Source organism: Mytilus californianus, unplaced genomic scaffold (genome assembly GCF_021869535.1).
Source record: "Mytilus californianus isolate M0D057914Y unplaced genomic scaffold, xbMytCali1.0.p SCAF_6, whole genome shotgun sequence".
NCBI classification, from domain to species: domain Eukaryota; kingdom Metazoa; phylum Mollusca; class Bivalvia; order Mytilida; family Mytilidae; genus Mytilus; species Mytilus californianus.
The window spans coordinates 90,726,027-90,749,986 of record NW_026262712.1 but is presented as its reverse complement, the minus strand read 5'-3'; the positions used below and the strand labels follow the sequence as shown (position 1 = coordinate 90,749,986).

The window sequence follows — 23,960 nt, the reverse complement described above, 5'->3', positions numbered from 1 at the left end:
AGAAATGTCTAATCTCGGGTTACGAATAGGGCAGTTCTTTGGCACGTTGCATCCCATTGCTAAATACAGGTAAATCAGTAGAAATACAGATGAATTGGTGAACAATTCATAGCCAAAAATGTTTGTATAAAAAACTTTATATGAAAATATAATGAAAAGAGCTACAATTTTTCTCTAAAGTTAACATTTAGAATTTTAATCGATGGAATAATTCCAAATGTTGAAGGAAGATCTCTAAAATCATTGGTTGCATAAACGCAAGTCCAGATTAAACAAAATAGAACTATATATCAATGGCAATAACACGTATTTTTATCTAATAGAAACCAGAGTGTTGTCAAGATTAGAATCCCAGAGTGTTGGCAGGATAAGAATCCCTACCTATATATGCTTTACTTGTCAAATGGTTTTATACTTGGTTAAATTCGACTATGCTTCTTTTATTATACAAACAAATATCACAAATGGTTGACCAGTGCATTATTTAGGCAACTCACTCTCTTAGAAGCAGACCTATATAACGTTGGAAAATGTAGAAGGATACATAATTCACCGTTTCAGAATCCAAATAATTGTGGGGTAATTTCATTGTGTGTACACCAAATGACAATAACGTCACATCATTGGTTACATTTCCATTGTTCTGAACGTTAGTAGCCAATCGCAATGTTTTTGAAAATAATACTTTGCTATCTGATGTGAAGCACTAGTAACTCGAATTTAGCTTGAACGGACAAAAACGCATTAACGGCATTTAAAAAAGATTAATGATAATTAAATAAAGATTGACAAAAATTAAAAATTATTTTTAATGCATTTCAATTCATATCAAATCATTTTAATACCAGTCAAATAGTTTCCCTTGCGGTCATTCAAGTTAATTTGAGATGTGGTTAAACTGCGTCAAACTAATTAGCCACGCCCCCGTTAAACGGAATCAAACTGATGTTAAGTCCTTTTAAATTTAAAGTGTCCGCCTTTTTGTAAGGTAAATCACTCAAGCGGTACAGCATCCTCGTGTATCTATCGTTTAACCGTTCCGAGCGTTATCGATTTTAGTCAGAAAAGTAAAAATGTACCTCTTACAAATATTCACATTAAAATTAAATAATGACAAATACATGTGTAAACTAAGTTTTTTATAGTTAATGATGCCAGATTTTCAAAATGCATCGAAAATTATAATTAGTTCTTTTTTTTATTTGTAAACACGCAGCAGCTCTTGAGATAAAAAAAAAAGTGACTGTGATAAAAAAAAAAATTATTTTGCTTGAAATAAAACGAGAAAGCTGGTAGTTATTTAATAGCCAATAAAGGGACCAAAATGAGCATGTTTGATGAATGCCAATGGATATTGTACGCAAACATTAATCTCTATGAAGGTATCGTCTGATCAAAAATGTAATTTCGTCGAGAATATGCAATAATATTTGCCACGGTACGTTAAGCAAATTTAATTGAACCAATTCCGTCCCGAACTTTTAAAAATTCACATTAAAACATATCTTTTTTTTTTGTCTAATTCGCCTGGAAAATTAAAATTTCGTTTAGCTTAAACAGTTTTAAATGCGCCCCGTACTCGTATACCGGATACCAAATATACATGAACACTGTTTGTCTTGAGTCTGATAGTGCTCTGCTAGTCATTACTAAATTCATACGTGTAAAACTATACAATTTTACTCATCTGCCTTCAACACAAAGTCTTGGCTATCACCGAACAGCAAGCTATACGGTGCCCCAAAATGACCAGTGTAGAACCATTCAAACGGAAAAACTAACGGTCTATATATTCGACTTTTGAAATACATAATCAAACAACAACCACTAAACAGCAGGTTAGGGCAGATGCAAACAAATGCAGCGGAGTTCAAAAGCCCAAATACACGAATAATTCTCGAGACTTAAGTGACATTGTTTTAATAAGATCAGAACCTTATATGTGTTAATTTTAAAGCAAAAGATATAAGTTTGTAAGAAAATATTGACGTACCAATTCTAATAGCTAAGAAAATTTCCTTTTGCTAAACGATGATAACATTTTAACATTTTGGAATACCTTATAATTCATAATCTATTTCTGAAACGACTTCTCGCCTTGAACATGTATGAAATGTTTGCCACTGGACGTTAAACAACCATTAATCAATCATTCAAATTGTGCTTTAAAAATGAATTAAGCCGCAAGTGTATCCATCAATGAGTGCTGTTGTTTGTTTATCCATTTAACATATACTGAATTCGTTTTTGTCCAGAATTATATTCCTTAGAAGAGTTCAAGTATGTAAATAAATTCATAGGGTATCATGTGCTCGTTGAAATTTTTCAGTGAAATCAGTATTGTGTGTCCAACGTTCTTTCATGCATATCAAATGTTTATCCACTTTTTGCTGTTTGTAGTCTGTTAGTCCTCGGTCTCCAAACTTTAGCACACACTTATGTAATGACAAATCTCGAAAGGGGGAACATTTTTTTTTATTGAAAAAAAAAAATAAAACAATTTCTATATTCTATTATTCAATTAACCGATGTACACCTAAGATTTTCAACTATAGATGTTGAATTAAAAAAAAACAATAATAAGTCCCAATGTATTTTTATGGCAAACATATCTAAAGGGTTATTTTCTCATGCAAAATAATTATTTTTTCATTTTTTCAAGATAATAGTGTTATCAGATATGTTCTTTGACACGTGTCTTACGGGTCACCGATTTTCGGCAAAATCAAAGAAAATCAGCAAGTGCCTAAACATTAGTTTTAAGAATGTTGATGCTGTATTAATATATGGAACATGTCTTCATACCAAAATATAGTACTCACATTTAATTTTCTTGTAAATGAAATTGGGAATGAATATGGGGATTATTGACGTCATACTCCGCCCATCCTTCTCTTCACAACCCGCCTCCCCCTTTAAATCCAGAAAAGAATGAATTGACATTTTATTAAAAATAAATGTAAAATCATAGATAAACTGCTATTATATTCTTATTAAGATCTACATTTTAACAGATTCGGGGACTAATATTTCTCTAAAAGCCCATGCATACACTAATATTTGTGTGTTTTTTGTTTAAAGTTGTTTCAATTATCATTTACATGTATGAGGCTATAAATGGGACCACCATTTATAAGTATATGAATGGGGTTTACAGATTTGAGAATTATGAGGAAACTAAGTTAATAAGAAGCGAGGCAAAAAAAAACTAGATAACCCGAATAATTCAGTCGTTATATTCCGCTGATCTACGATTACTACATAAAATCAAAATTTTATGAATGTTGACATTGATAGAAATAGTTTTTATACGCCCGTCAATTTTTGACGGGACGTATTGTGGTATACAAATGTCCGGTGTCCGTCCGTCCGTCCGTCTGTCTGTCCGGCGTAAACATGTCGCACCGTAACATCAGAACGACTTATCCAAATTTTATGAAACTTAACATAGTTGTTTCTTATGATAGTCAAACGATCTGTATACTTTTTGGTGAAAATAAGATTAAAATTTTTTGAGTTACGGGACTTAGTAACTAAACCAGGTGTGTGTTTTTTTTTTCACATGTCGCGCCGTATCTCAAAAACAATTTATGATTATTGCTTGAAACTTTACACACTTCTTAGTTATGTTAATCTTAAGATCTGTATACTTTTTGGTGATAATTCAAAATTTTATTTTAGAGATATTGAGTATTTTGTTAAAAAAGGGGGAGGGGTTTTTCCACATGTCGCGCTGTATCTCAAAAACGATTTATGATTATTGCTTAAAATTTTACATACTTCTTAGTTATATTAATCTAAAGATCTGTATACTTTTTGGTTTTGATTCAAAAGTTTATTTTTGAGATATTGTGTTTTTTGTAAAAAAGGGGGTTTTCGCATGTCAGGCCGTATGTCAGAAACTATTTACGATTATTGAATAACAATTCACACACAAGACGACGGGCGTATCATGCGCTCATGGCGCAGCTGTTTATTTGAAAATATTTTATCGAACTTTGATATCGTAATCTGTAAAGTTCAACGAGACTTTTTGTACCTTTTTTCATGGACTGTCTCGGATATAACGATAACGCAAATCACGTGTATATAACATGGTATAGGCCCAGGAAGATATCATTTCATTATCACTTCCTAATATCCAATCCACAGACACGAGTCACACGACATCCCCGTATCTTCTAATTTTACTAGTATACGAATTACCAACAAATTTGGCAATTACCAGTTGTTGACGCTAGTAAGAAAATGAATAGTTAAGTTCGAATTATTATTATTTCAAATGTCAAAAACACTTTAAGTATTATAACAGATCATCTAAAAATCAAACTAAGTAAGAAGTATCACAGCTCAGTTCAGGCCAATGTCACTCATTAGGACTTATAACTAATTGAAATACTGACACATTGCTTATAGTTTGCCTAACGCTAATTTGAATCGTAAGATATTACTGATTTAAAAACTTGTAGTATCAAAATTGAATTGCATAAATTAAAAAGAAATACATTGTGTATCTAAAGTATTTTCATCAGCTTTCCGGATGACCCTAATAATATTTACCTTTCAAATGATTTTTCTACAGAAGGTTATATATCATCTCTCTGGTCACTAAATTCAGTGCCCTAAAGCTAAAAGTCACCGTCAGATGTAGTAAAAAGGCAAAAAAAACGCTTAGTTGTTAATTTCTGTGTTATTTGGTCTCTTGGCGAGAGATTATACCACATCTCCTTATTTTTTTAGATTTGTTTGTGTTCAATGTGCAAACAATGCGAAAACATATTATATAGTATCTTTAAAATGAAACGGTGTGTAGAAATACCGCAAAGGACTTCTTAGTGCACTAAGGACACAAAAACGATGTTTTAAGATCACAAAGAACATGGATATATTAAGTATATAACTCATAAATATAAAGTTTGGTATCAATAGATATTGTAATTTTGAAGTAAAATGACTTTTTAATCAGCGCGTGCCACTCGGTACGTGACCAACGGCTTATTGCAAATTCCCAATCATTAAGTTCAATCAACCATATCCAAATAACAATCGTCTTTTGATCGTTACTAATTGATTAATTAATGATACTTGTTGAATAAACCTAACGGTTTAGGATGTTATAATTTGAAGATGATGAAAGAAAAATTAAAAACTGAATTTTATGTTTACTTTGCCTTTGTTTTATTTTGTTTTGAAGGACATTGCTTTAGTAAACTTTTTTTTTTTTTTTTTTAAAGAAACCTGTTTTGAGATAAAAATTGAGAAAAAAAATGCTTCTGAGATTTCATTTCCACATTTACAACTCTATAGTTTACATACTATCATTATACCTTGAAAGACATTTGAGAGTAAAACATATTCTTCAAAACCCGATTATAGAAGTGATATAGAAAGACTTCAAGAGATCAATATTATTTTCAAAAAGAGAATAATCATATTAAATTGTTTTCTATGAAAGTTACCTTTATTACGGATGTCATTGTGTTTTTATTGTCATTCTCCGCCATATGTGTATTTTTTATAATTATAAAATTTAATTATGTTATTAATATAACACTGATGCATTTAAAAAAATAATGTAAACCATATATTCTTGCTCCTAAATAAAACTCTTATAATCTTATCCTTAGTAAATCTAGTATGTGTACCCATTAAAAGTATTTCGGTTGAACAAAATTACCGTTCTATAACTAAAATTTGGCCCAGTGATTTCAGAGGAGAAGATTTTTTGTAAAAGCTAACGACGACGGACGCAAGATGAGCTAAAAATAAGAGTAGAAAATACGATATTACATAGAAGTAAAAAATATAACAGACAGAAATACAAAAAGCACCATATAACTGCATTTATCATGTTTATAAGATATTTCAGGTCTGCAAAAACATCACTATCTATCAAGCATATAAAAAAAACAATTTCTTCTACTTAGAATATTACAGCAGGTCTTGTCAACCACACCAAAAAACAGTACTTTTAAAAAGATGTATAAACTTATCATCATCAGATAAAATATTAAAATCACCATTACTTCTTTTAACTTCATAAAATAAACTTTCACGTAAATCTGCATATAAAGGACAGTCTAATATAATATGTTTCTCATCTTCAATTTTACATGTTTAATCAGTATACAAAGTGGATTCTAAACGGTCAAGGTTTTTCGAATTTCGGGATGTCGGGATTTAACTTTTTTTAAATTCGGGACTTCGGGATTTCATGTTTTTAAGCCCGGGATTTCGGGATCAGGACCCCTCCGACCCCCCCTCCCCCCCCCCCCCCCCCCCCCTCACAAAAGATATGATCATAAAATTTAAAATAATGTATTTTTACAAAGTCTATTTCTATATGCCATGACCTTTGTGAAAGTTGTATCATTCCATCAGGTCCTTAGTGCACATTTTTCTTCTTAGTGTACGAAGGAGGTCCTTTGCGGTATTTCTACGAATGTGCTGCCTTGGAGCCTTTAAATTAGGAGACTGAATTAACGAGAGCTTCTAAACACCACCTAGGCCGCCTTTGTGCACTAAGCTCCTTTAACTGGACCAAGCCCATGATGGGATAGTGTTATGAATAAAAAATAAACGTACCGTCAAATGTAGTTTTTCCACAAGATATTTTATTATCTGATGTTGTTTGTCAAACAAATCAATCAACAAAGAAGCATGGATATTGAGCACTTGTATAACACTTGTACATAAGTTTAATAATGACAACTATCCATTTTGTTATAAAAAACATATGCATATTTTTTTTAATTTGAGGTTTCATATGACTTTAAGATCAATACCTCTTTATCTCTTCTAATTACGAAAACACAAGAATTATTTTTTTTTAGTTTGAAGTTATTTCTTAAAGGTTTATTGGATCAATTAACAAGGTGATTAGACATTACACAAAGAAGAGCGCGTGCCACATTAAAATAATAACATATTTTTTTAAATTTTAAACTAAGGAATCGTTTTGAAACTAATTTTTATTAAGTTTTTGAAAAAAGTCATATTAATGGAAATTAGTTAAAAAGTCAAAGTTCAAAGTCATAATTAAGAGAATAACAAACAAAATTATACATTACAAAAAATAAACTAACAAAATTGGCGAACTTCAAGGAAAATTCAAATCAGAAAGTCCCTTGTCAAAGAGGGGCGAAAGATACCAGAGGGAAAGTCAAACTTATAGATCGAAAATAAACTGACTACACCATGTGGCAAATGGCAAAATCAAAAGATCAAGCTCATCAAATGAATGGAAAACAAATGCCATATCCTTGACTTGAAACAGCTGTTTCCTTACGTAGAAAACGGTTAATTAAACCTGGTTTAATTGCTAATTAAACCTCTCACTTGTATGAAAGTTGCGTACAATTCCAAGTTATTGACAACAATTTGTGAGCAAAACAAACAGACATAAAAAGTAAAAAAGGTCAAAAATTGGGGCACACCAGTCAAACTTGTTATATAATCTTAATCACTGTAAAAAACAAATGACTGTTTTAACAAAGAAACACAAGACTGCATATAAACAAATAACACACGGAAAAATGAAAAAAAACAGGAACTCAAAATTGCATGACCATAGCTTAATCGCGGGAAGTGTAAGCACCGATCCCTTATAGTCATATGTATATAAGAGAATTTCCATTCTCAATTTTAGAAAACAAAGAAAGCTAAGGATAAATATATACAAGGATAAAACAGGGTAAACATTAACAAGTTATTAAGATGACAAACAACTTCGTTAGTACCTAGAATCTATGCTCGAAGACCATCAAGAATTATTTGTGAAGTTGATATGGAATATGTATTAACTAGGACTTTGTACAGTGAACTTTTTTTTTAAATAAGACATTCTATGTTTAACATAGCCAATACTTACGTGGTATTCTAACTGTGAAAAAAAAGTCAAAATATTACATGGAATACTCAGACTTAATTAAATTGATGGTTTATCTTTTTTTGAGTCGAAACGTTAAAGATTTCTTTTACCAAAAATGGAAATCATATACCTGAAAAATTCCTTGCATTTGAAAGAAAGTTGAAAAATTTAAAGATAAGACGATGTGTATTGATTGCCATAGTATCCATCAGAAAATAAATTACGTATAAGTTAGCAACTAAAGGTATGCCTTCTGTAATAAGCAAACTTCTATTGTATATCAATCTTTGAAATGCCTCTGAATTACAAATGTAATACCAAGATACATGTTTATGCATCAATTTGAAACAGTCAACTTGAAAAAAGGAACTGAAAAAGTAATGAGGCAAACATTTTGCCTCCTTTCGCACTGATTGCTTTGAAAGAATACTTTTATAACTTGATTAAAATTATTTACAAGCCGTATGAACCACAAAGGAAATTTTAATTTAACATTGGCAAAACATTATAATAAAAACGGATCATTCTTTTAAGTAATTCTTCAATACAACACACGAGAAAACATTATAAAAAAAAAAATTCACCAAAACAAGTTGCTATGTTATTACTATAAAGTGTATTTACCAATGTCCCATGCATAAAGATAATGACTATCAATTTTCTAGACAATATCTTTTTCTGATCTTTTAGTTTGTTTTGCATTTACATACTCATGGCACCTTTTTTTTATTTTAACAGTTTTAGTTTGATACTTTATATTGCACTTACATGATCTTCTTATCTGGTTTTCCCTACCTAGAATAAAAATATATTTTATCAGTAATTATGTCAATTTTTTGAAAGCATTACATAAATTAAAATTAAAAAAATAACCCATTTAATAGTAGCAAGGTTGTTTTTCATGGTTAGTTCTTCCCTCCAATCAGTCATTTTGAATCTTCTGAGCCTTAAGTTACATACGACTTAAAACGCATTTTAACCACAAGAGCCACTAGACGACAAGTAACAGCTTAGCCTTTCACACATTAATTACCTCTGGTTTTAAATTGGGTTCGTTTTGCTAAATTTTTATTTTTCTGTATAAGGTTTGATATTTGTCATTTCGACTTTTTTTGTTGGTGTTGTCTTATTCTAATGGACCTACCCACTAAACACATAACGTTCAATGAACGTTGTGGATTGGTTCCTGTAAGGTTATGTCGGACCTTAACGTTAAACGAACGTTGTGAGTACGTTGAAATGAAACGTTACAATTCAACGTTCTAGGAACGTTTTGTTTTAACGTTGTGTGAAAGTTTCAGTTTGGTTATGTTAAAAATAATACGTTGTAGAAACGTTTAATACTAGTTTCTTTTTAACGTTACTTACCTAACACTCTTAAAACGTTCGAACAATGTTCCTCATTTTTTAGAAAATTTAATCTTTCCAAAAAAAAACCAACTATTAAATTAATAGCAAACAAGAATGTGTCCCTAGTACACGGATGCCCCATCCGCACTATCATTTTCTATGTTCAATGGACCGTGAAAATGGGCGAAAATCTCTAATTTGGTTTTAAAATTAGCAAAATCATATCATAAGGAACATGTGTACTAAGTTTCAAGTTGATTGGACTTCAACTTCTTTAAAAACTACCTCGACCAAAAACTTTAACCTGAAGCGGGACAGACGAACGGACGCACGGATGGACGAACGGACAAACGGAGGCGCATACCAGAAAACATAATGCCCATAAATGGGGCATACAAATTCAAGTAAGATGTTTGCCATCATGCATATTAATCAAACCTCTGTTTTGTTTAAGAGAGTCAATGCTGATAGTTTTTGAAACTCCTAAAAAAACGATACTGTAATAAAAAAAATAACTTTTATTCCTTTAACATATAGATTGCCTGATTAAAAGTATAAATTCATTATTCTCATTATTTATTATAAATTTTTTCATTCAACTTTAACAATGTTTAATTTGTGAAACATAATTAGCAATTATATACAGAATGATATTTGATACAGCCATTCTGTTAATCAAGCATATTCTGATAAGGTTGACCAGATGTTAGACAAATTTAAAGATAGTTGCTATGGTAATTAAGGTTATAGGAAATCTAAATGTAATGGGATGGTCACTTTTGAGACTATTTCCTGTCGTGTATTTGTAAGAAAGCAGTGATAACAAAGAAAACAAAAGAGGAAATCGCACCATCTAAAGAGAAAGAACTTGACATGTAAGTTGTTACTTTAAAAATTCTGATATATGTATATGATTATGAATGATAAATACAATATGTTTTTTAACCACAAATAAAACATATAGTTTATATCATTTTATAACGTTGATCTTACGTTTCGGGTGAGAAAGATTTTTGTTTAAATCAATTTTAATCCAAAATAAACATGAACATCTGCCAGTAAACAGAAGTATCATTAAACAGTATACTTACCAACATTTTAATATTTTATTTCGGAAATCTTTGTTAAATATGAAGATTGCATTTATAACCAATATCAATGGAAAATTCTGTTTTAGAATGTACCTTGTTACATACTGTTTCAGAAATGTTGTTTAATTGTTTCTACTTCATACAAATATAAAACAATTGGACAAAATGCAGAATAAATTACTTTAAGTTAGTAACATAATAGCCATCCTTTATGCCACATCGGATTCGAAATTCGCAAAATATATATGCATAAAATGTTAAATATTATAATACCGTTAATGCTGTGTGTATTTAGATTTGACTACGTATTTTTTCACTACAATATTCATTGAGTTAGAACGTTTTTTTTTACATGGTTCTGTTTCCTGTATTCATATCTACCCTCAATTTTCCGGCTTAATTTTAACTTAGCTAGCACGGTGAAGTCTAACAATTTTGGTAATGCATGCCTTATCCATATTGCTGTGTCTTGTATAGTATAGGTAAAATATTAAACAAGAGTATTTTCTCTACCTATTTATCAGATCTTTGTTGTGCCAGGACACCGGAAACAATGTATTTTGTTTTGTCATTTTGCTTATTGTTTTTAGAATTTATTATATTCGTAAGAAGTATACATTGAGTACTTATTTATTCATTACTTTATTACAGGGGCAATGAAATAATTTTTATGAAGATTTGCTATACTGGATAAGAAATAAACATAAGACGGATTCAGAAATAGTGCCAAAGTCCCTAATCACATGGCAAAATCAAATGACAAAACACATCAAACGAATGGACAACAACTGTCATATTCCTGACTTGGTACAGGCATTTTCAAATGTAGAAAATGGTGGATTGAACCTGGTAAAAGAAAGTGAAGCAGAAAACAAAAAGGAACACTCTTGTGAATAAAAACCATGGGGAAAATAACTGTTTGAACATGATGAAGTGAAAATACGGAAGTAAAAAATAACTGTATGAATATGATGAAGTGAAATTACAAACCTAAGAAATAACTGTATGAACATGATGAAGTGAATTACAGAAGTAGAAAAATAACTGTTTGAACATGATGAAGTGAAATTACAGAAGTAGGAAATAACTGTATGAACATGATGAAGTGAATTACAGAAGTAGGAAATAACTGTTTGAACATGATGAAGTGAAATTACAGAAATAGAAAATAACTGTATGAACATGATGACGTGAAATTACAAACCTAAGAAATAACTGTATGAACATGATGAAGTGAATTACAGAAGAAGAAAAATAACTGTTTGAACATGATGAAGTGAAATTACAAAAGTAGGAAATAACTGTATGAACATGATGAAGTGAATTACAGAAGTAGAAAATAACTGTTTGAACATGATGAAGTGAAATTACAGAAGTAGGAATAACTGTATGAACATGATGAAGTGAATTACAGAAGTAGGAAATAACTGTATGAACATGATGAAGTGAAATTACAGAACTAGGAAATAACTGTATGAACATGATGAAGCGAATTGCATTTACAGAAATGAATTATCATAAAAAGACTTTATAATTTTAATTCTAGATCTGATGTTGCAAGGTGTAGATACATAAAATTAAACTTTTAACAATTTGCTTCTTGTCTAGCTAAAACAAATTATATATATTAGTATTCATATCTTTGTAATCATTATTTAAGAAAAATAGGTAACATAAATGTGTTGATTTAATTCATTCAAATATGGGTACAATTCCTGGAGAGAAAGATTGATTGATTGTTGGTTGCTTAAACGTCCAGTGACAAAATTTTCATTCATGTTCAGGAAGATGAGAGAAAAACAACGTTGGGCCAATGAATGTAGATACGTTGGGCCATTGTTGTGCCAACATACAAATGTTGTCTGGGACTAGGTTAAATTTGGGTTCCAGATTGGTAACACACGGTTATATTTAGGTTCCAGATTAGTTACACAAGGTTCTATAAAGGTTCCTGATTGGTTACACAAGGTTCTATTAAGGTTCCAGATTGGTTACACTAGGTGCTATCAAGGTTCCAGATTGGTTACACATGGTTCTATTTAGGTTCCAGGTTGGTTTTTCATAACGTTATATCATAACGTTCTTATAACGTAACTGGTAGTTCACACTTTATTGTTCCCACAACGTTAAATCACAACGTTCTCACAACGAAACAGAAACATTTCAGGAACATTTCCTGAACGTTTTTGTGTTTTGTGGGTATGGTTTTTTTATATTGACGCATTGGTATCTTCTCCCTCTTTTTATAGACAAAATTAAGAAAAGTTTAAGTGAATGCATATACCTTTTAAATTTTTTTTTGCTTTTGAGCTGAAAAGTAATGTTGTTTTTGTTGTTGATTAAAATACACTTCCAATTTGAAACTATTTAGTGTTCGGTGCACTCAAATTTATACCGTTATGGCATTTCTACAACTTGGTCTACACCTCTGAAGATTGGATGCAGGTCCCTTATATTGTTTATCAGTGTGGTACTGTCATGCTAATACGGATATTGTTAGATTAAAACTTGCCATTATCAAATTTTAGAAACCTTTATAAATTAGGAAATATATATTTTTCAAAAATGCACAGTTCATTGTCAAGATTTTCTTATTCTTTTGGTTCCTTGTTTTATCAGCTCTAAAGCTTGTACTAGGTATTGGATTTTCAAAAATATTTGGCATGATAAAACAAAAATTTTCGAATTGTGCATTTTATGGAGAAAGTTTAACTTACTCTGCCGGAGTATATTGGATCACCTCTTTTTTGCGGTTTGTGTTTACATACCGGTATTTCAGTCTAATATGTATTTCCTCTTTACTTATGTTAAGCATTATTAAAGATAGGAAACCATTGTTACTAGTATATTACTTTGCATAAACTATGATACTCACGTTGCAAATCTCTTGCTGAAAAACAAACTCACTCATTAGAAATCTCATTATCTCTTTAATTTTTGCATGCAACTCATATCGCCGAAATTTTATTTGACACGATTAATACGAGGGGTGCAACCAGTGGAGCTAGATGTCCTTATCCCTACGAAGAAGCATCAGAGTTTTCATCCGATTACTATTTGCGATCGAGCTGTTATATGTTTGCTTTTGAATAATGTTTTGTGAAAAATTGTTTGCCTTGTCGACTTTTGTTTGCCTCCTTGGTGTCTTTCCTCCATCTTGAAAAGTTAAACCGACTGCATGGTTTTTTTTATTAGTGGTTTTGAACTAGCTGTCAGTAACAGCGAGTACTCACAGATCAGTACTTCGTGCCTTTTTGTTTGTTGTTGGGATATACAAGTAACCGGCCACGTCCACTCTGTGTTTTTGTTAGATGTATATCTGTTTGTATCTATCTGATGAGTGAAGCCTTTTTCAACTGATTTTTTAGTTCGTTCTTATGTTGTACGGTTACACCACTGTCCCATATTAGGGGGTTGGGGGTTGGATCCCGCTAACATATTTAACCCCGCCACATTCTGTACGTATGTGCCTGTCCCAAGTCAGGATCCTGTAATTCAGTGGTTGTCGTTTGTTGGTGTGTTTTCAACCTTAGGAATATATTACCTTAGCTATATTTGGCAAAACATTTAGGAATTTTGGTCCTCAATGCTCTTCAACTTCGTACTTTATTTTGCCGTTTTAATTTTTTTGGATTCGAGCGTCACTGATGAGTCTTTTGCAGACGAAACTCGCGTCTGGCGTAAATACAAAATTTAGTCCTGGTATCTATGAAGAGTTTACTTACATATTTTGTTTTCGTTAATTTTTTGTACATACATTAGGCCGTTATAGCTGACTAGGCGGTATGGGCTTTTCTCGTTGTTGAAGGCCTTGCGGTGTCCTATATTTGTTAATTTCTGTGTCATTTTGTCTCTCGTGGAGAGTTGTCTCATTGGCAATCATACCGCATCTTCTTTTTATATCTGTATAGCGCTAAACTTGCAAAGTACATTCGTTTGCGAATATTAGCCCTAATACGTCAAAACAAAATTAATATAATTTTTAATTTGACGATTAAAGAATATATTTAAAGATGTAATAAATAAATAATATACAGGTTATGACACATCAATTACAATTCCATATATGATAAATGATGAACTGATTTTTATAACAGTGTTAGTCACATATAAATTGGTTGTTATGGAATGTCACTCTTGTGTGAACCATCTCTCTGACTTATACAGCATTGACACCACAGTAGCAATTAATATAAACCTCATCAAACAGTTTATAAAAAAACCGCCAGCTAAACACATGTAAGGACGTAAGATTTTTGGCCTTATTTATATCTCAAGGACTGGTTTTACTATCTGATTTCTCGAATTCCCGAGTATTTCACTCGTTCAGGTAAACATTAATTTATTATTGCAACAGACAAATTATTGTAGTTGGCAACAATATTTAAATGTCAATATTTTATGTATTATATGCCAACACAATGATATTGATTACCTAATAGAAGAGAAGAGCTCCATTGGCTTGGTCCATAGCAAAGTTCACACAGTGATGGACTCGATCTGAAAGTCCCTGCAAGAAGATAAAGTCCATGGTTACAAACGAACTGGCATTAAATATACCATTTGAATAAGTAAGATACTACTAATGTCCATGATATTATTTTTACATTTGTATACATATAATTTTTCTTTCAGATAAGTAGGTTTTAGGAAGTGGCAAAATGCGAATGGACCTTCAATGTATAGTTTGTGAACTCCAACTTATCAGTAACGTTTATTGAAATTTTTTTATTAAAAGTTCCATAAAAATAGTTGATCTAATGGCATGGAACCAAAAAAAATCGTGACGTTCTTAAGATAAATGTGACTACACAGTTTATTCTTTCATTGGATAATATTGAATAATGTAATAACTTCAGATTTATCTTTGCTTTATTTTTCATTGTCTACGAGCATATCCTTTGTTTTTCTATTATATAACTATTTAAATTCAGTATAAACTCTTTAAAACTCTGAACGATTTATATCTTTAATGTATTGTATATACACCAGTCTGTAGACCACTAGTTGACTACTATGGATGGGTTTTACTTATTGTTGAAGGACTACGATAACCTATAGCTTTTAATTTCTGTGTCATTTGTTCTCTTGTGGAAAGTCGTCTCATTGGCAATCACATCACATCCTATTTTTTTTTATATTCTAGTCCTGTTTTTGGTGTTTTGATCTTATTTAAGTATACCCCACATATACTTTCATTCATTTCCATTGGTGTTCGGCCTTTCCATTTGATAACGTAATGTATCGTATTACAAAGGCATACTGTAAATTTTGTTGAAAGCAACAAACAAGTCATAACTTACTCCAGGGTAATCCATACCATACTATTATTCCACCAGTTGGGTCCAAAGCCAGTCGTTTGACACAGATATATTCATTGCCACGTCGTCTGAAAAAAAGTATTGCAATAAGAGCGGGATGGATGCCATTTTGACGGCCTTGACTTGGTTTGTTTGTCTCCAGGAAAAAGTAACATAACACAATTACCGAACGCCAAGGAAAATTCAAAACGGAAAGTCCCATATAAAATGGCAAAACCAAAGTGCCCAAACTCATCAAACGAATGGATACCAACTGTCATATTCCCGACTTGGTACAGACATTTTCTTATGTAAAAAATGGTGGATTAAACCTGGTTATATCGCTAACGTTACCTCTTGTATGACAGTAGCATTAAATTTTATTATATTGACAACTATGTGTGAACAAAACGAACAGACATAAAAGGTTTAAATGTCAAAAATAGGGATACAGCAGCCAACTTTGTTACAATCTTTATCTCTAAAAAAAACCAATCAAATATATGGACAAGGAAAACAAACACGACATATAGACAAAGCACATGAGCAAAAATGAAAGACAAGAATACTAAAACTTACCATAGCACAATACCCGAATGACGGGATGTATAAGTACCGAGTTTCGTCAAATGGATAAGACTAAACAGCAAAAGTAATAATTTACAAAGACAAATAAAGGAACGCGATGACACGTAATTGAAGATGATAAAGAACGTCAGTACCTAGAATCTATACGTCAAGACCATCGTGTATTAATTGAAAAGTTGATATGGTTCTATTTAATTCTACATGAAAATTGAGATTCATAAAAAATTAATAGGAGACGCAAAAACCATTGTCACTTACACTTGCAAACGCTTTTTATTTGGATATTTTGGATTATTTTGCAAGTACAATCTTTCATTGCTGTTTGAATTTATTAATTGAAAGTTTCATTCCTAACCGAATGAATGTGATGAGCAACGATTTATAATCAAAACTTGAACTTAAAAAACATAAACAAGACGACAAATGAATAAATTTACCACTACTGCTTAGGAAACGATCATTCAACTTCCAGGGGGTGGGGTTATATTTTTCCTTTAACAAAATATTCTGATCCCAAATTTGATGCAAAAAATATTGTGGTCAAGCAAATAAAAAATAAAAACATTCCCTTTATCTTATAGTGTTAAATATTGAAAAAAATAATTTGATTAAAAGTGGGTAAAAACTATCAAAATAATTCTAACTCAGACAAAAAAAAACTATAAATAACCCTCTCTGAAGTTAAATGTTTGCTCCCTTCTTGGTGTGAAAAGTCTGTCCCTTCTTTTAAATGGTCCTATGTAGAAACAACAATAGTATACCGCTGTTCCAAATTCATAAATCGATTGAGAAAAAACAATTCCGGCTTACAAACTAAAACTGAGGAAAACACATCAAATATGAGAGGAGAACAACGACATAACAGAAACACTTAAATTGCAACACACACAGAAACGAACTATAAGAAAACAAGAGCCATGTTCCTGACTTGGTACAGGACATTTTAAGAAAAAATGATAGGTTGAACCTGGTTTTGTGACTAGCCATTCCTCCCTATAACTGTAATGAAACTTTATGATACAAAATTTAACCTTTGAGTGGTACAAATCAACTCATCATGTATACCACAATTCGTCTTCAAAACACCAACCAGTGATGCAAATTTAAGTAACTTATTTATTTGGAAATAATAGAGAAATTTTTTTCAAGATTTACTAAGAGACATGTGTCTCAGTAATCGCTACGAGGATAAAAGAAGATCATCGTCATTTCCATCTGATTTACATTAGTTACGTTATGCAAAAATGATTGGTGATGATTGTGGCCATTCTAGTCAAAACTTCACCTGATTAGGAATTTAAAACAGTAGAGATATCATCCATGTTTTTTTTTTATCATGATACTTTTTGTTTTAACTTTAATATTAATTTATTAACATTGTCTGATGTATTTGCTTAATTTATCGTCCTTTGGTTATTATCAATAGTCTGTTGTTTTCATATGGAACCGTCCATCTATTTCAATTACGCTAGTTTTGATGAAGTTTAATACGTTTGGTTTAACATCTGCCAACTACTAGAAGTGATTCTTGACATCCAATGTATTGTTTAAGGTGGTTTTATTAAGAGGCTTAACATTACAGGGAGATAACTCTTAAAAAATAATCTGAACGTTATAATCACGTTTTATTGTTAAGGAAACAATATAAAGCTTTTCAACGATCAAATTGGCGTTTGTCAAACTGCTATATATCCAATGAAAGTATATATTATGTCAAATTTTATGAAAATTAAACGAGCCAAATGAATTTTAGCCAAAGTGTTTGGTACTACCTAAATATATTTTTGTTTACATACCGGGCGACAAGAAATGGTCCGGTTCTGAAATGACATTCAGCAAATTCTCCCGAAGGCGAAAGCTGTACTAAGTGAGATTGATTGCGGAAGTATTCAAGCGATGTCAACTCAGCAGAACCACCAGTGATAAAGATGTACTGTGCTTTTTCCTGCTGTTCACATGGAAAACTACACACGGCATTTCCTGTACAATGAAAAGTAAATCTACTTAAACTCTTCAGTCATAATTTCAAACATTAAAACTATTTTTGTTTAAAACTAAAATTGAACCAGTTCGACAGCGTTGATATTTGTTTTAAAGCGGTTGAAAGACAAGAAACAGGGCCGATGATGAAAAGAGCCGTGATTTTTGGGTTAAAAATAAACGATAACTTGATCAAATTCTTTTGTCTATTTCAAGATAAACGTTAGACTTAGGCATAACAATACCATGGTTAATGTGTTACTGCTTTGTTAACAGCATCGGCTGTGTTGCATTTAAAATCCAGCAATGAATAGAAATATACTATTGGATGGATATCTACCGAGATGTGCGAAATTTCAACGTATTGAAAATTACTAATTGGTAGATATCTGCCGAGATGTGCGAAATTTAACATATTGAAACTTACTAACTAAACTCATCATAGATACCAGGATTGAAATTGTATATTTACACTAGACGCGCGTTTCGTCTACAAAAGACTCATCAGTGACGGTCGAAAAAAAAATGTTAAAAAGGCTCAATAAAGTACAAAGTTGAAGAGCATTGAGGACCAAAAATTCTTAAAAGTTTTGCCAAATACAGCTAAGGTAATCTATTCCTGAGGTAGAAAAACCTTCGTATTACAAATTGGTAAATATCTGCCGAGATTGGCGGAATATCCATGTATGGGTGGATAATATTGTTAACCGAGACAATATAAAAATGTAAATCATGATTACATGTAATGTTAAAAAAAATCTGAATCCAGATTTTTCCTATACCTTAAAGAGTTAAATATTGAAATAATTTTTTTGATTAAAATCGTCGAAAAACTAAATAATAATTCTGACGTAGACAAAAAACATAACCCCCCCCCCCTCCCCCCACACACACACACACACTTAAACGTAGACTTAAGAAGTGCACATTAATACTGTGTAAGCTAAAATTAGTGGTTAAATGATATGCATGTATACATTATTTGAATGTAACACTAGGAAAAAAGTAGCAAAAACATTTTAAAATGAAAATAATTATTGTTGATTAGCAGTGTCATGACTTTTATTTTTAAAATTAAATATTGATATTAAAAAAAAATTATTAAATGCTTACCATGAACAACTAGTAACGTTGTCAACACAAGCTGAAGTAAAAACATTTTAGATATGTAACTAACCGTGTAGAATAAATATATATATATAATATATATATATATATATCAATTCAATATTAAAAATTAAAATAAATGATCCAGCAAAGATATAAGTCATCTACATTGTAGAATTATGCAACATACACAGTAACTGACAGATGCATTTAATAAAAAAACTTATGATTTATATGATCATTCATAGATAAACAATGACTACCACAAAAGAAAAGAATGATACGATAGATTAACAGTAAAACAAAACAAAAAAAGAGACATCCTTTCCGGAAACAAAATAAAGCACAGGTAAGAAAAGAAAAAGAAAAATGATAAATCGACTAAAAACCATTGGAACTTATTGACACCGTTAAAGTCTACAATTCACCTAAAGTCCACAAAACCGCTTAAGTCCACAACAAGTTTCCGCTAAAGTCCATAAGGCTGGTAAATTCCGCAAACTTTCCATTAAAGTTCACAAAATAACCTCCGCTAAAGTCTGCAAAAAAGTACCGTTAAAGTCTACATTAACAAGGTCGCACATTTTTTTTAATTATCAAAAAATGAATTAGCTTTTTTTTTTATCTAAGTAATAAAACTTTTTCCCGGTAGTACAATAGAAAGCCTGGAATATTGTTCTAGGTAATTTTTTTTTATCAGTTTAAATTTATATAACTTTGATAAACGACAAAAAAAAACCAATAGTATGAGTAAAAGATTTTGTTCGAAAAAATAACTTGATTTTAAAACGGCACAAATAAGTAAAAATATCAGTAAAGATGGAAAAGAAATGGATAGATAAACAATATGTATACGAAAAAATGGCTTGCAATCAAAATTTGAAAAAATATTGCCATGAAAAAGGGGAGATGCCAGGATGCATCCTCATGAAATTATGTACCTGTTACATAAGAAGATGTGGAATGAGTGTCAATGAGACAACTCTCCATCCAATTATTTTGTTTTGATTTTTGCCAAAAGTACACTTCAATAGAAAAAGCTTTAACTATGACTATGTTTCCTTAAAACCAGCAATTAGCTTTATTAGAATAAATGTGCGATACAAGCCAGATAAAGATAACATGATCCTCTAGTTTTTCAATGATATTTAGATATGTGTATGTTGTACAGAATTTACTGTTGTTTACTAAATTTAAATGTCCATTTTTTACTGTTTTATATATCATCCGACCCCCCCCCCCCCCCCCCCCCCCACCCCCCAAAAAAAATAAAAAAAAATAATGATGATCATCTTCCCTATCCATGATACTAAACAAATTATTTGATGGAACTAAGACACGAGAAGCCACTTTGATTTGTATAGTCTTTTCTGACAGATTTGAATTCAGGGTAAAATATTTATTCTAGTGCTGTCAATTGAAAGGTATGTTGCCTACCAGGTTACTCGGATCATCGATCGACCTATATTAAATGGTTAACCGGAAATAAAGTTGGTGTATAAAGGTCTTGTGTAAATAGTTATCAAAGGTACCAGGATTATAATTTAATACGTAAAGTACTCTACAAATGCATGGTATTATAGTTTGGAGATTTTCTCATCTAAATCTGAAACCTAGTTAAGGCAGCAGTTCAACCAAATTTCGTGAGGAGTGTTTTGATAAAATTCGCATCTTCAAATTGTTTTACAAAGACCAACAACATATACATGTAGCTTTGTTGAAATAAAATCTTTATTCTAGTACTCATCATGGGTAAAACACACTGCAGAAGAAAATCATATCTAGAATTACATCCAACGTCGACGAGATTGAGACTCTCACTAGTGCATAGAACATATATATGTACTTGGTCAACTGTGAAATAACTTTAAATCGCGATAAAATATAACATGGCCTACTTTCATAATAAAGGAATGATTTCAACTTTATCAATATATACTATTATTTTAGAAGCTCTCCGTGTACGCAAAAAACGTTTGATAGGAACATCAGTCCGGCTTTATCGGAAAAATAAAGGCAACAGTAATATACCGCTGTTCGAAAGTCATAAATCGATTGAAAGAAAACAAATACGGGTTACAAACTAAAACTGAGGTAAACACATCAACTATAAGAGGAAAACAACGAAACAACAGAAACACTGAAGTGCAAAAAAAACCAAAACGACAAAGCAACATAAACAGAAACGAACTATAAGATAACATCTGCCATTTTCCTGACTTGGTACAGGACATTTTAAGGGCATACGATACAATTACAGGGAAGGTGATGACGTTGCTTACGTAAATTGTTATTTTCGCGACATCAAACAGTGACTTATCGGGAAAAGATGCAGTTTTCGACTGATTTTTATCATTCAAACTGATCTAACTTGAAAATGAGACCTTGTTTTTAAAATGACATGTGGTTTGATTACGTATGGAGATTATGTGTACCAATTTTTTTTAAATTTGATAAATATTCATCAAAAAATGACGTTTTTTTCTACATTCATGAACATTTGATAAATATGAGTTATTTGTAGAAATAAAATGTACAAACGTATAGAATTATATAACACAGAAGTTACAAAAATTTTAACAAAAAACAGCTTGTGTTTATCTTTTAAAACAAAAAAGTTATGTATTTCTGTCGAAAGGAAAAATACGGTCACAAATCCTAATTTTGAGGAAATATCTGAAATTTCAACCACAATTTACTCAAAAAGTAGCATTACATATTTGATTTAATCAGGTAAAAAATAGCCTATATGCAAATTTTCATCCAAATAACAATACGGGATCTAAACTGTATCGTATGCCCTTAAGAACAAATGGTGGGTTGAACCTGGAAAATCTATACTATACAGGAATAGTAGTTGTCGTTTGTTGATGTGGTTCATAAGTGTTTCTCGTTTTTTATATATAGATTGGACCGTTGTTTTTAATCGTTAAAATAGTTTTACACTTGTCATTTTGGGGGCCCCATATAGCTTGCTGTTCGGTGTGAGCCAATGCTCCGTGTTGAAAACCGTACTTTGACCTATAATGGTTAACATAATTTACAAATTGTGTGACTTGAATAGAGAGTTGTGTCATTGGCACTCATACCACATCTTCTTATATCAAGGTATGAAAGTTTGTGTTTATGTTTCAACATATTTTATTTGCACAAACACATATTGGATTAAACACAAGACAACCACAAGTATGGTGTCATATCTATTTAACATATTTACAGTACAATAAATAATAAAAAAAAAGTACCGAACTCCAAGGAAAATTTCAAATGTACAGTACTTTTTCAAATAGCACAATACAAAGCTCATACTCATCAAACGAATGGAAAACAGCTGTCATATTCATGAATTTAGAAGAGCATGCATTCATTTCTTATTGTTTACCATTTGTATAAATTGGACATATAGTTTATATTTAACTTGAGTTACTGTTTAACCATTCATATTGTGCGATAGATAAAATTTTCGGCTAATCAGGTAATTTGAGTAGTTTAAAATATATGAGCTCGTATACCATGTTAACAAAAACGGACATCAGAATTGTAATTCAAGTTGAAATTAGGACCCTCCAGTATGATCTATATAGATGACAGACAACAATTTCACTCCCACCAATTTTTTTTGTAATTTAATTGTCTCAGTACATATAATTTTATCATATGGATCCTCGGGGGTAAATCTTTTGCTAGACGTCGAACAATTTTAATACACTAGGCCTTCTGATATGTTTTATAAAATGAAAAAAAATGCAATAGCTTTAAAATTTATATTATATTTGAGTTATAAGCAGCCTGAAATATCTTATTTCCCAGTAAATTATGTAGCATCATACATCTGACAGTGACATATGACATGAATGTATAATTAGAATGTTTCATTGTATTTAATCAAAACAAAGTAATTATTTACAACCAATTTCTTTTGTATAAATTGTTTTGTAATTAATAAACTAACAAGATAAATAGAAATGATAAGAATCAGCTAAATTTTATCCATGTGCGTATATCGCTAACAACCTATTGTGATTGCAATGATCACCCTATTTAGAAATGGTTTGTGTTAGATCCAAGATCTCGTCAAAATGATCCCTTGAAAAATGATTTTGACACTCCTCCTCTTATCATACATAAATCAGTAGATGTGGTATGAGCACCAAGGAGACAACTCTGCTTCCAAGTCAGAATGTATAAAATTTAACATTAATTTGTCGGCGTTCAACACGGCTCCAAAATGACTAGTGTAAAACAATTCAAGCAGGAAAACCAACGTTCTAATCTATATAAAAAAGGAGAAATGAGAAACAATTATGAATTACACCAACACACGACAACCATTGAACAACAGGCTCCTGACTTAGAACAGGTGCATATAAACGCAGTTGGTTTAAACTAGTTTTTTGCGTCAAACCTCCTCTAGGCTGTCTGTTTGAACAACTAAGGTTCATCTGATTCTTATCACGTTAATAAGAGCATGTTTTGAATATGCAAGTGATGTATGCACACTCTACTATCCATACATCAAAATGTCGTCAGATTATGATTCAATAATCGACCATAAACATAACGTTCCCTACCAAACAAAAACAAAAATCGTATGACATCCATAGTAGTCATGTCATCTCTTATCCGATTTCTAAGAAATAGTAAAATCGGTCACAAAGTAAATTGGACGACGAT

At 31.2% G+C, this 23,960-nt stretch overlaps 1 long non-coding RNA gene across 1 annotated transcript; it reads right to left on the bottom strand.

The window, feature by feature from the left end:
• Positions 1-8,634: 8,634 nt before the first annotated feature.
• LOC127706012 (uncharacterized) lies at positions 8,635-19,330 on the bottom strand. The gene is made up of 6 exons (XR_007984150.1): positions 19,293-19,330; positions 17,996-18,179; positions 15,615-15,700; positions 14,747-14,821; positions 13,187-13,201; positions 8,635-8,665 (listed from the first exon to the last, which is right to left on the bottom strand). It is a non-coding gene; the product is annotated as an uncharacterized LOC127706012 (long non-coding RNA).
• Positions 19,331-23,960: the final 4,630 nt, after the last annotated feature.